Source organism: Neoarius graeffei, chromosome 1 (assembly GCF_027579695.1).
Source record: "Neoarius graeffei isolate fNeoGra1 chromosome 1, fNeoGra1.pri, whole genome shotgun sequence".
Lineage (NCBI taxonomy): Eukaryota > Metazoa > Chordata > Actinopteri > Siluriformes > Ariidae > Neoarius > Neoarius graeffei.
In genome coordinates, this window is record NC_083569.1 from 76,714,125 (window position 1) to 76,729,012 (window position 14,888).

The window sequence follows — 14,888 nt, forward strand, 5'->3', positions numbered from 1 at the left end:
GGCCCTATCTTTGGAGGATCGTGATTTGTCTTCGGCCAGTGCTGCAAAGAGTTTGACCAGGGCTTGGTAGCTTTCCCAAAGGGCCGTCACAGATGTGCACGATGAGGATAGCCAGCGCACGGCAAATACCTGTCCTATCCTGCGAGCTTGCATCTCCAAATTGGAGGCGGCAAGCTCTAGGTCTCGCATATTCTTTGGACTTTGAGAGAAAAAGGTGTACAGGGAGTCAGTGAACGTCTGAAAATGACTTGCATCTGTTATTTGTTTTACAGTGTCATGAACAGTTCAAGTTTGTGACTCATGCAGTGAATGACGATCAGGTTAGGGTTAATCTCCTCACGTAGGAGTGTGGCGACCCCTCTGTATCGGCCCAACATAGCGCCGGCCCCATCTGTCGCAAAACCAATTAGTCTGGAGCGCAACATGTCTTTTGAGATGCCCTGCTTCTCAAGGCACTGTAGCAGACTGTTACATATCGCTGATCCAGTGCACGACTGTAATTCAGCAGGTTGAAAGAAAAAATTGCAACACTCCCTTTCAAAGGGAATTCTGATGTAAGTGATCAGACATGTTTTATTTGAAATGGTTGTGCTCTCATCAATGAGAATGCTGAACTTGGGTGAGTTTTTAATAAAGTCCACTAGAAGCACTGACATTTTCTCTGCAATAAACACCAGCATATTCCGGCATGCCTTGTCAGAATGCAGCGTGTTGCCAAGGTTAACACCGTTGAGTTGTTGTAGTTCGACCAGGTGTGGCTGCATTTTGAACGAGAGGTCAGTGTAGCAGATCATGCACTGCAAAAAATGGCCTTTCAAAAATCTCTAGCCGCTTTATCCTGTTCTACAGGGTCGCAGGCAAGCTGGAGCCTATCCCAGCTGACTACGGGTGAAAGGCGGGGTACACCCTGAACAAGTCGCCAGGTCATCACATGGCTGACACATAGACACAGACAACCATTCACACTCACATTCACATCTACGGTCAATTTAGAGTCACCAGTTAACCTAACCTGCATGTCTTTGGACTGTGGGGGAAACCGGAGCACCCGGAGGAAACCCACGCGGACACGGGGAGAACATGCAAACTCCACACAGAAAGGCCCTCGCCGGCCACGGGGCTCGAACCCGGACCTTCTTGCTGTGAGGCGACAGCGCTAACCACCATACTGCCCCAGCTTTAGTCCTGTGTGTATTAAACTTTCAGACTTATGGACATACAACTTCTACATAAACATAATGACTGTCGCTGACAGCCAGGGTGCGATTTGTCAAAAAAACAGAAGGGGGGATGATTTTTTTTTCTTTTTTTATTTCAAATGAATATTAGATTTTTTAACTTGCCTAAATTGGGCCACAATATTACTTAGGGTTGTATCTGCAGCAACGTTTTACTTTTAATTTTCACCATATTGACTGCGATGCTATACGGAAAAAAAAAATGCAAAAAGTAGGCAGGCCCTTTTTCAGGTCCGTGTTTTAATCTATCCCAACGTGGCAAAACATTTTCATCTGAACTTCAATCAAACACTCAAAAATTATTTCCTCAATAGGCTAGCACAACGTGATGTCAACACTCAGGAACAGGTTTGACAAACTAGACTAAGCAAACAGTCTGCTCTGGTGACGAATTTGTGGTGGCTTTTTCGGTTTTCCTGTCGAGGCATTGTCTGCAGCATTTTGGCCCTCTTTTACCCACATTTATGCAAATTTGTGCGCAGGAAAGGAGGCAACCCCTGGACCGTTAACACCAATGAACAGTAGGCTATTCAACGTGGAGACGTGCGTTCTGTTTCTTTCGTCCGTAAGGATGTGGTTCATCGCACTAAACCCACGCTCGCACTCAGCAGTTGACACAGGGAGCGTGGAGACCGTGGTGAGCACTTTTTTCAAAGTCTCCTGAGTTACATTTCAATTCGTGAAATTCTTTGAGGAGTGTGGGCATATTTGTGCCTGCTATAGCAAGGGTTTTATGAATTGTCAGAAGTTTGTCGTCCCCATATAGCATCCGTTCATCTTCATCGGAGGGCCAGTTTGACGGGTTCAGCGCTGCCGCTGCAGAAAAAATTCCCTCGTCATTGAGCCTGCTCTGAATGTTGTCTGCCAAGGAGATGAAAAAACGCTCACGAAAGGTCTCTGCCTTTTGTCGTTCTCCGTCACTTAGCTGAGACACATTAACCCCCTTGAATGTTTGCATACTGCCCAATTCCTCCTTCAGACATCTTATATTCACTCCATCGACCTTCCTCATAGACCTCACTGTCCGTACGGCAACATCCACCTCAGTATTGGCAGTGACAGCTATGGCATCTCTTCTCTGAAGAAAGAGGGACAAGGCCTGAAGAGTTTCGAGTGCGTCTTTCACTAATGCCATCTCCACCACAAAAAGCCACTGTATCACCTTAGAATGAATTTCCTGACGTTTGGCCCTATCTTTGGAGGATCGTGATTTGTCTTCGGCCAGTGCTGCAAAGAGTTTGACCAGGGCTTGGTAGCTTTCCCAAAGGGCCGTCACAGATGTGCACGATGAGGATAGCCAGCGCACGTCAAATACCCGTCCTATCCTGCGAGCTTGCATCTCCAAATTGGAGGCGGCAAGCTCTAGGTCTCGCATATTCTTTGGACTTTGAGAGAAAAAGGTGTACAGGGAGTCAGTGAACGTCTGAAAATGACTTGCATCTGTTATTTGTTTTACAGTGTCATGAACAGTTCAAGTTTGTGACTCATGCAGTGAATGACGATCAGGTTAGGGTTAATCTCCTCACGTAGGAGTGTGGCGACCCCTCTGTATCGGCCCAACATAGCGCCGGCCCCATCTGTCGCAAAACCAATTAGTCTGGAGCGCAACATGTCTTTTGAGATGCCCTGCTTCTCAAGGCACTGTAGCAGACTGTTACATATCGCTGATCCAGTGCACGACTGTAATTCAGCAGGTTGAAAGAAAAAATTGCAACACTCCCTTTCAAAGGGAATTCTGATGTAAGTGATCAGACATGTTTTATTTGAAATGGTTGTGCTCTCATCAATGAGAATGCTGAACTTGGGTGAGTTTTTAATAAAGTCCACTAGAAGCACTGACATTTTCTCTGCAATAAACACCAGCATATTCCGGCATGCCTTGTCAGAATGCAGCGTGTTGCCAAGGTTAACACCGTTGAGTTGTTGTAGTTCGACCAGGTGTGGCTGCATTTTGAACGAGAGGTCAGTGTAGCAGATCATGCACTGCAAAAAATGGCCTTTCAAAAATCTCTAGCCGCTTTATCCTGTTCTACAGGGTCGCAGGCAAGCTGGAGCCTATCCCAGCTGACTACGGGTGAAAGGCGGGGTACACCCTGAACAAGTCGCCAGGTCATCACATGGCTGACACATAGACACAGACAACCATTCACACTCACATTCACATCTACGGTCAATTTAGAGTCACCAGTTAACCTAACCTGCATGTCTTTGGACTGTGGGGGAACCGGAGCACCCGGAGGAAACCCACGCGGACACGGGGAGAACATGCAAACTCCACACAGAAAGGCCCTCGCTGGCCACGGGGCTCGAACCCGGACCTTCTTGCTGTGAGGCGACAGTGCTAACCACTACACCACTGTGCCGCCCCTTTCAAAAATAAGAAATAAAAGATTAAAACAAAGCATATTTGCTTGAATCAGGTGAAAAAAATCTGCCAATGGAACTAGTCAAATTTGACTTGGGAAGATTTCTTAAAGTAAGATGAAAAATCTAACCTGTTTTTAGATGAAATAATTCCAAAATAAGATTGGGGAACTTATTATGTGAGATCTGATTAACTCAAAATAATCAAAATAGTTATTATAACAAGATCGTACCTCTTACATTTAGCCATTCAAGTCATTTTTATTTATTTCATTTTAAGGGTATTTCACTTAAATTCATGACAAAGTCTTAGCAGTAAAAACTGAATTTAAGATAAATATACTAATATTAGGATTGTTAAATTCTACAACTAAGCATTGCTAGCTTAAAAGATTCTCCTTTTGTGACCTGTAATTAGTAAAATACTCTAGATATGAGACCAGAGACTATCTTGAATCAAGTTGACGACACGTGTAGCATTGCGACAAGTTTATTTTTTTCCCATTTCAACATTCAAACATTAAAACATCTCTTAAGAATCCACTTCCCCAGGAACTCAGGCACCAAAAAAAAAAGTCTATGCATTTTGACTTACAGTGCTTACACAACGCCAAAGCAACAGTGCATTTTGGGGGCACTGACTATTCATGTGTACGAGGGGTTTACAAGATCAGGCACAAAAAAAACCCAAACAAAAAAAAAAAACACTGAACTTAACTCACAGCATTCCAAAAAGACCTCACTAAAACGCCCTCCACTCACTCATAGCCTTTTTGAAGGCACTTGTCTGGTCTAGAGTATATGTCTTGAAATGTATGAATTGTAATGAAAGATTCAAAGATTTCAGTAAAGTTCATTAATTCCCAAAACAAGCATACTTTGGTTTTTTTTCTTGAAACAAGATGAACCGGGGCGGCACGGTGGTATAGTGGTTAGCGCTGTCGCCTCACAGCAAGAAGGTCCTGGGTTCGAGCCCCGGGGCCGGCGAGGGCCTTTCTGTGTGGAGTTTGCATGTTCTCCCCGTGTCCGCGTGGGTTTCCTCCGGGTGCTCCGGTTTCCCCCACAGTCCAAAGACATGCAGGTTAGGTTAACTGGTGACTCTAAATTGACCGTAGGTGTGAATGTGAGTGTGGATGGTTGTCTGTGTCTATGTGTCAGCCCTGTGATGACCTGGCGACTTGTCCAGGGTGTACCCCGCCTTTCGCCCGTAGTCAGCTGGGATAGGCTCCAGCTTGCCTGCGACCCTGTAGAACAGGATAAAGCGGTTAGAGATAATGAGATGAGATGAGAAGATGAACCGCATTTGACAAATGTCCAAAATGTACTTACTTGTTTTAAAAAAAAACTTGTTTTATTTTCAAAGGTGCTCCAAATAAGACTTTAAGACATTTTGTCTATACAAGATTTTCAAGATGGACTGTCTAAAAACTAGCCTTGCTAGCTAAATGAGGTTTTGCTTGTTGGGCAATGATGTCTTATAATAAGGGTGGCTAGATGTTTTGACTTGAAAATAGACAAATAAACTTCCTAAGATTTTTATTTTTTGCAGTGTATAAGCTGTGCGAAAGCAGTACTCTGTAGTTTTTAAACACTGTTCATGATGCTTTCGCCACAGAGCTGCACTGTTCTCAGCTGCCTTCTCAATTGCGGTCTCTTGTCTTTTTTGTAAAATTTCAATGCATTTGATGTGGCTCTGACACTTTCCGTGCTTGCTAATCTTGTCATTTAATTTCTTTGCGGTTTTGGCTTTTATGCCATTAATGAAGGCAGAGTCGATATGAAGTCTGTCCTGTGTATGCAGCCCTAAATCTTTTACGTTGGAACAAGGTTGGCACTTGACTGACCCGTCTGTGCTGACAGCAAGCCACTCACGACCCTCTCTCCATTTAGCAAAGCGCGCCGACTCAAGGCACCCTCCTACCACGTGTCTCAGATGAGTCGCTAGCAAGTAGGTCTACCTCGGAGTTTCTTTCTTCATCGTGAGGCTGGGAGTCGACCTGTCCATGAGCGCTAACCTGCATCGCAACATCATTTCTTGCGCTATCACTCTCAGATGTTAATCTAGTTGTTTTATTTGCGGGCCCTGTAAAATATGACGATATGCTGCTCTGAATGCGTTTCATTTTCTCGGCCCTGTTTTCACTACCGCTCTTGGCCAAGTTCCTATGCTAAAATGTTAGTGTTTATATTGTGTCCGGTGACGTTCAGAAACATTAAGTGTAGATGCGCCATCTGTCAGTAGCCTACTCTGATGTATGGGCTGCATGTTTGAAGATCGTTAGATTTTAAGTAGCATCAGTTAAGTTGCATTCATCGCTATCAAGGGGGGATAGTCCGTGTCCCCACCGGAGATAAAAATAATTTAGCAGAGGTAGGGATAGGAAAACCAGAAGGAGAGAAATCCCTCCCATCCCCCCCTACAAATCGCACCCTGCTGACAGCATTGTTTTGTGCTCAAGATGCAATGTTTATCTGTGGAGCATCATCTGCTTTGCAATGTTCTTTTTCTATCCATGGCGTAATAGTTATGTATAGTTAATACTTAAGTATCAAGTTGTCTTCATATGGACTCTTTTATAGAACGCATGAAAAAAATGACAGCCTCTTAAAAAAAACTTTTTGCAACTCTGGAAAGTTTCTTTTCTAAATCTTTGACTGGTAGACAGAATCCTATATCATAAAAATATGGGCATTTCTATCTATGTTTTTAAGCATATAAAATATGACGTCAAAAATGGGCCTTGAAAACGAGGCTAGAATTGATTTTGATGCACTGGTCATAAAGTTTACAATCATTGTTAACACCACGAAAGGGTTTCAAGTGGAACTGGTACATCATGTGAAAGATCATATGACTAGCAATGATCTAAAACTGAAATGTAATCTGTATATACTGGGTATTTTCTTCTATAGAATTGAAATTTATTTACTCTTTTTGAGAGTAATGACGGGCGGCACGGTGGTGTAGTGGTTAGCGCTGTCGCCTCACAGCAAGAAGGTCCGGGTTCGAGCCCCATGGCCGGCGAGGGCCTTTCTGTGCGGAGTTTGCATGTTCTCCCCGTGTCCACGTGGGTTTCCTCCGGGTGCTTCGGTTTCCTCCACAGTCCAAAGACATGCAGGTTAGGTTAACTGGTGACTCTAAATTGAGCGTGGGTGTGAATGGTTGTCTGTGTCTATGTGTCAGCCCTGTGATGACCTGGTGACTTGTCCAGGGTGTACCCCGCCTTTCGCCCGTAGTCAGCTGGGATAGGCTCCAGCTTGCCTGCGACCCTGTAGAACAGGATAAAGCAGCTAGAGATAATGAGATGAGATGAGAGTAATGACCTTTCCTAGCATTCAGAAGTTAAGGCTATGTTTTTAAGCATATAAAATATGAGATCAAAATCAGACAAGAAAGAAAGCACAACTTTATTCATCACACACTTGTGAAATTTCCTCTCTGCATTTAACCCATCTGAAGCAGTGAGCACACGCATGCACGCACACACACATACCCAGAGCAGTGGGCAACCATGCTAACAGCACCCAGGGTGCAGTTGGGAGTTAGGTGCCTCGCACAAGTGCACCTCAGCCCAAGGCCGTCCCATATTAACCTAACCGCATGTCTTTGGACTGTGGGGCAAACCGGAGCACCCGGAGGAAACCCACGCAGACACGGGGAGAACATGCAAACTCCGCACAGAAAGGCCTCCACCGGCCACTGGGCTCCAACCCAGAACCTTCTTGCTGTGAAGCGACCGTGCTAACCACTACACCACCGTGCTGCCCAAATGAGGGTAAAAGATTTTTTATGGCTTTGCTCTTCACAGGGACACCTAGAATTGACTTTGATGCACTGGTCATAACGTTTACAACCATTGTTAACACCACAAAAGGGTTTCAGATGGAATTGGTACATCATGTGAAAGACTATGTGACCTAGCAATGATCTAAAACTGGAATGTAATCCGTATATACTGGGTATTTCTTCTATAGAGTTGTAATTTATTTACGCTTTTTGAAAGTAATGACCATTCCTAACATTAAAAAGTTGATTATTGGTAGAACTAGTGCATCACGTAACACATCTAGTTATAGACTATTGAAATATCAGTTCTTATTTATTTTTACACAGATAACACTGATCTGATTCTGTTTACCCACGCCACCTTTAACTCCTCCATTTTATGTTACATTGGTGCATATGTTGGTTGTAGATTTGTTGCAGCTACAAAGTCTAGTGCACACGAGTTTTTGACTTGCAACATTTGCATCACTGTGTTGTACAATCAGTCTTGTAATTGCAGAAGGTCATTAAGGCATGCCTTGGGAATTGGATCTATTGCCATTAGATATCAGCACCAGGCAGTCGTCTTTGATTATCCATCCCGACTCTTCTGCTTTGGGTAAGACTGGCCTTGCAAAGCAAGCTTGATGCCATGTCATAGCTCATTATGTGCTCTCATTACATGATGCTTCAAAGCATTGCTGGTAGGTGGAAGTTTGTCTGAGGATGTGGCTTTAGCAATTAAGATAAAGTGAGCCATATCAGTTGACTCTACTTCTGCATTCTCAGAAAATAAAGTTCATTATTGTGCCTTTATGGGTGCATTGGCTTGTCACTGGGGCAGTACTCTCGAAGGTACTTATTTGCAGAGGTGGACAGTAACAAAGTGCATTTACTTGAGTACTGTACTTAAGTACACTTTTTGAGTATCCGTACTTTACTTGAGTATTTTTTTTTTGGAAACTTATGACTTTTGAAAGACAAATATCATACTTTTCACTCCACTACATTTCTATCAAGGTCCTTGTTACTCGTTACTATGGAGCAGCTTTGAAAGTGGATTTTTTTCTTTTCTTTTCTAAAACGTGATCGTTTTTTTTTTTTTTTTGTAGGTGACACTGAGACAGCCGATCAGTAATCACTAGGGTCACGTCACATCCATGGACTGTATACAATCAAGATCAGTGATTTTTATGCAGCATTATTTAACACAATCAGTTGATGGCAAAATGGAATGCACACACCCATGGCTATAGCTAGAACCCATATTTCAGTTTTCTGAAAGGATAAAAGGTTTGTTTCATTTTAAATGTTTGCTTTGTTTGCCTAAAACGGAGCACATCACGGCCTACAAAAACTCGCCGTCCAACCTGCGGAAGCATACTGAGGTATGTAAACATTTTATTCCAAGAGAAAGCTTGTAATGAAGTTGTCTGTGCTTTTAGAGCTAGCGATAACGCTGCAATAGCTGTGCAGTCTGGTTAGTCAAATGACTTTCTATGGATTTTCCCACCAAGTTGCCATCACCTTGTCCACGGCTAACGTTAACACAAAGCTAGTTAACTTGGACACTGTTAGTTAGCATGTAAAAACCGAGTTAAGCTAAGATGAAGAATGTTAACTTATCTGAAGTCCTTTCAGAAATAGGTTTTAGCATAATCTTACCAAATAAACAGAATGTAGAAATCTTTCTTTTCTAGCAGCATTAGCTACCCAATATGATTTTGAGTTGAAAAGCGTTTGCTAGCATATCAGGTGGAGCTTCACTGACTAGCTAGCTTAACGTTAAACCACCATGATGCACAACATGCGTTCATTTCATAAATCCAGTCGGTTGCTTCAGAGGCATTAGGTTTTATAAGCGTTGTGGCAATAATACAACAATGCATTGACAGAAAATATACTTAAAGTGCCATTCCACCATTGGATGTATTCTTTGGCATAAAATACAATATATTTTATGACAACATGACTAGACAGAGAAATCTTTTAGCTTCAAAATGATATATCAAACATAATATTTTGACAACGACAAGTATATTAATTTTGCGACCAAAGTCACCTACCCTTTTAATTTCCGCGCGGTAGTGAAACGTGATGTCATCGGCAGGTTCCCCTTCTTGTGTACCACGTGTCAGTCTATTTTTAGACCAGGAAACCCCCAAAGTGAGAGAGTCATTTCTCCTCGTATATGGGGGCCAAAAAAATTGCGAAAAATTTTGAGTTAATCTTTCAGTTAGCTAGATTTATTGGTATTAGCTAGATTTATTGGTATTATTTTTATCGCGTTCTATCCGCCATTGCTGATAATATGTGCCACGTCACACGTCACGTGGTACACAAGAAGGGGAACCTGCCGATGACATCATGTGCGGAAATTAAAAGGGTAGGTGACTTTGGTCGCAAAATTAATATACTTGTCGTTGTCAAAAAATTATGTTTGATATATCATTTTGAAGCTAAAAGATTTCTCTATCTAGTGATACCATTTATATATGTTGTCAAAATATATTGTATTTTATGCCAAAGAATACATCCAATGGTGGAATGGCACTTCAAGTATTTTTAAAAGCATGTACTTCAGTACTTTAACTTAAGTAAAAATTTGACTGGACAACTTTCACTTGTATCGGCGTAACATTTGACCAGCGGGATCTGTACTTTGACTTAAGTAATGAAGTTGAGTACTTTGTCCACCTCTGCTTATTTGTACCCTTTATGTACTGCTTGGGAGCATACTATATGTACCCTTTTGGCCCTCAAAAGGTACATGTTGTTCCCTTGAGGTCCAATCATGAGCCCGAGGGGTACATTAGTGTAGGTTGTACCTTGGGGGACAGAAATGCACTCCTACTGTACCCTTGTTTCTGACAGTGTGTCTTGTTGATCTTACACACATATCTCTCTGCACATTTTAGTTAATCAATTCCCAGCTCTCCCTCGTCCAGAGGAAGGAGTTCAAAGTGTTCTTGAAATGTTTTCCATGCAGTCTTTTTTTTTTTTTGAATGATCACACAAGTAGGAGGTGTACACAAGCATCACTTCCAGTGACTGCATGGAATTGCAACAAATCATGTTCTGAATGTGGAGGAAGATTGATAAACACCTCTTCTAAGGTGTACTTCGGTTTCTTGGGGGCTCCAGCTCAATGCCATATGTTTGAGGTAATGTGTTATTTGTGAGCCAAAAGAAGGAGTAGAACATTTGTATCTCATGCCGATATAAGAACATTATCAACCTTCCCATTTAGATGTATGGCACATAAAACAAATAGTGTCTGCTTCTTTGTGAGTAGATCGCAGTGCCTCTACATCTATTGTGCTATGAGAACACTGTACTTCATCATCAAACCCACCAGAAGCAATAGCAGTTTTCTGTGGAAGTGCTTGTGCAATCATTTCCAGAGCAAGAAATCAAGCTAAGTCAACTTTATCGCTGAGTGCAAGGAAGTTTAACTAGTTAGCAGACAATGGGATGTCTCTTCCTTCAATCGCTCTTCAAATAGAACGTGTGTGCTTTGATTGTCATGCTCTTGTACAAGCTTTGATGGACATCATCTTATACCTATCAAATAAAAACAGTGACTCTTTCAAAGACAGACCCTGCCTTGGTGTCAACGGCACTAAAACAAAACTGTCAGAAAAATCACCGAATGTTTTTTAACTTGAAAACGACTGCCGCTACCTGTTTCTCTTGCCAAGATGAACCATACGTTGAGAACTGGAAATAAGCTAACGTTAGCCAAGGTTGTCACAGTAAAAGTGGACAGTCCAAGCTCTCTGACTCTCAAAGGATGGTCAGCATTGGTTATAGAGGGTTTTGCATTAGGCAAGCCACAAAAAATAAAAACATTTGGTGATTTATCTGACAGTTTTGTTAGTGCCGTTGTTTCCAAGGCAAGGTCTGTCTTTTGAAAGAGTCGATGTTTTATTTCATCAGTATGGGAAGATGTCCATCAAAGCTTGTACAAGAGTACGACGTTCAAAGAATCCCCATTATGACTCTAATTCAGCGTTTCTCAACCTTTTTTCAGTCACAGCACCCTTCAGAAGTATGCAAATTCTCAAGGCACCCCCATATAAAATATATGCAGTCACGCTGACCATACGCTGACCCCGGCAGTGACGTTGTGACATGGGAAAGGGGGCCGTGAGACAAATTTTGATGATGCATGAGACGGCGATGATCTGCATTAGTGCAACTATCGTTTTTTGGAATTTTAATTCATTTTATTTATTTCAATGTTAGAAGATATAATTTTTTAACGGCACCCCTAACGAAGCCAGACGGCACCCCGGTTGAGAAAGGCTGCTCAAATTGACGATTGCTGCTATTATCATCTCTATTCCTGTATAATTGCCAACACAACTTGACACTTTTGACTTGGTTATTGTTTGTCTGGTTTTGTCACTGTTTTTTTGTAGCTGTTTAAATAAGAAGGATATAAAATTTCTACTTTTCAACATCTGCAGTGCTAACCTGGTTGACTGGGGTCTTGCAAAGCCATAAAGGAACAGATGTGAATGCTAATGATGAGGAACAGTGCACAAGCCCTCTCTTTGGCCACTCAGAATGGCGATGAGACTCTGGCACACCTACCTTGGGAGCGACGAACATCAGCCAGCAAGGCAGACACACGGGTGTACAGCGACCCATGTGGCATGTTAGCATAGGAGTGAGGGGCATCCTGCATGTGCTTCTGATTCGGGGCATTGCATCAAGCAGCCTGGTGCGGCCATTCCGCTATCCCTGAGCCACTGACTAAGCAGGCAGATGACTGGTGCTGAAGCATGCTGTTGATATCCATGGATGCACAGCTCAAGGTGACATTACCTTTCACCTATCAGCTTGGGGGGGTTCATACTGGCAAGTGTGTGTTATATTAATAATGTTGTCTATTCCCTTATCTTTGTTTTGTTTTTTTTAATGTTTGATGTCTATAAGCATAATGAGCACTTAACAACCAAGTCAAAGGCCTTGTATACACTAGAACACAGTTTCCCAGCCCGAGTCCTGCCCACTTCAGTAGTTTCTCTGTTTCCATTCCATCCATCCATCAACCATAACTGCTTCTCCTGTGCAGGATCGTGGGCAAGCTGGAGCCTATCCTGGCTGACTATGGGCGAGAGGCAAGGTACACCCTGGACAAGTCACCAGATCATCACAGGGTTGACACATAGAGAATGTGCCTGAAAAAGATTTTGTCTGGATGGCAGCATATTGTTCTGAAACGTGGATATATCATTGAGCATTAATGATGCCTTCCCAGATGTCCAAGCTACCCATATCATGTGCACTAATGCACCCTCATACCATAACAGATGCTGGTTTTTGAACTGTGCACTGATAACAAGCCACATGGTCCCTCTCCTCTTTAGCCTGGAGGACGTGGTGTCCATGATTTCTAAAAATAATTTCTACTTTTGATTTGTCAGACTTCGGGACAATTTTCCACTTTGCCTCAGTCCATTGTAAAAGAGCTCGGGCCCAGAGAAGGTGGTGGTGTTTCTGGATATTGTTTATATCTGGTTTTAACTTGCATTTGTGGACGCAGTAATGAACTGTTTTCACAGACGATGGTTTTCTGAAGTGTTCCTGAACCCATACAGTGATTTCCACTACAGACACGTGTCTGCTTTTAATGCAGTGCCTCCTGAGGGCCTGAAGATCACAGGCATCTAATGTCAGTTTTCAGCCTTGTCTCTTGCATACAGAGATTTCCCCAGATTCTCTGAATCTTTTAATGATATTATGTACCATAGATGATGTGATCCTCAAATTCTTTGCAGTTTTACATTGAGGAACGTTATTCTTATATTGTTGCACTGTTTGCCCACACAGTCTTTCACAGAGCAGTGAACCCCTCCCCATCTTTACTTATGAGAGACTCTGCCTCTCTGGGATGCTCTTTTTTTTTTCCCCAATCATGTTACTGACCTGTTGACAATTAACCAAATAAGGTTTTTTTTTGCATGACAACTTTCTCAGTCTTTTGTTGCCTCTGTCCCAACTTTTTCTGAAACATGTTGCTGACATCAAATTCAAAATGAGCATATATTTTGAAAAAAAAAACCAATAAAATTTATCAGTTTCAACATTTGATATGGTGTCTTTGGACTATGATTTGCAAATTATCGCATTGTTTGTTTTTATTTGCATTTTGCACAGCATCCCAAATGTGTGTGTGTGTGTGTGTGTGTGTGTGTGTGTGTGTGTGTGTGTGTGTAGACAGACAGACAGACAGACAGACAGACAGGCAGGCAGGCAGGCAGGCAGGCAGATAGATAGATAGATAGATAGATAGATAGATAGATAGATAGATAGATAGATAGATAGATAGATAATGGGTGGCACAGTGGTGTAGTGGTTAGCACTGTTGCCTCACAGCAAGAAGGTCCTGGGTTCGAGCCCCGTGGCCGGCGAGGGCCTTTCTGTGTGGAGTTTGCATGTTCTCCCTGTGTCTGCATGGGTTTCCTCCGGGTGCTCTGGTTTCCCCCACAGTCCAAAGACATGCAGGTTAGGCTAAATGATGGCTCTAAATTGACCGTAGGTGAGTGTGGATGGTTGTTTGTCTCTCTGTGGCAGCTCTGTAATGATCTGGCGACTTGTCCAGGGTGTACCCCGCCTTTTGCCCGTAGTCAGCTAGGATAGGCTCCAGCTTGCCTGCAACCCTGTAGTCACATGCACACTTCAAGCACAGTGAAATTCATCCTCTGCATTTAACCCATCTGAAGCAGTAAACACACGCACACCCAGAGCAGTGGGCAGCCACACCAGAGCGCCCAGGTACCTTGCTCAAGGCCACCCCACATCATGTGGGGGAAACCGGAGCACCTGAAGGACACCCACAGGGAAAATATGCAAACTCCACACAGAAAGGGCCTCGCCGGCCGCTGGACTTGAACCCGGAACCTTCTTGCTGTGAGGCAACCGTGCTAACCACTACACCACTGTGCTGCCTGGAAAATAAAGAAAGATAAAGAGAAAAATAAAGCGGCTAGAGATAATGAGATGAGATGAGAATATATTTTTTCACTGTGACTATCCAAGAGGGCGGCACGGTGGTGTAGTGGTTAGCGCTGTCGCCTCACAGCAAGAAGGTTCGGGTTTGAACCCCGTGGCCGGCGAGGGCCTTTCTGTGTGGAGTTTGCATGTTCTCCCCGTGTCCGCGTGGGTTTCCTCCGGGTGCTCCGGTTTCCCCCACAGTCCAAAGACATGCAGGTTAGGTTAACTGGTGACTCTAAATTGACCGTGAGTGTGAATGGTTGTCTGTGTCTATGTGTCAGCCCTGTGATGACCTGGCGACTTGTCCAGGGTGTACCCCGCCTTTCGCCCGTAGTCAGCTGGGATAGGCTCCAGCTTGCCTGCGACCCTGTAGAACAGGATAAAGTGGCTACAGATAATGAGATGTGTGTGTGTGTGTGTGTGTGTGCATAAGTTATTTATTTCTGAGATAATGTGCTTACAAGATAAAAAGAAAACATATCCCCATTCGGGGCTCCATAAATCTTAACATAATA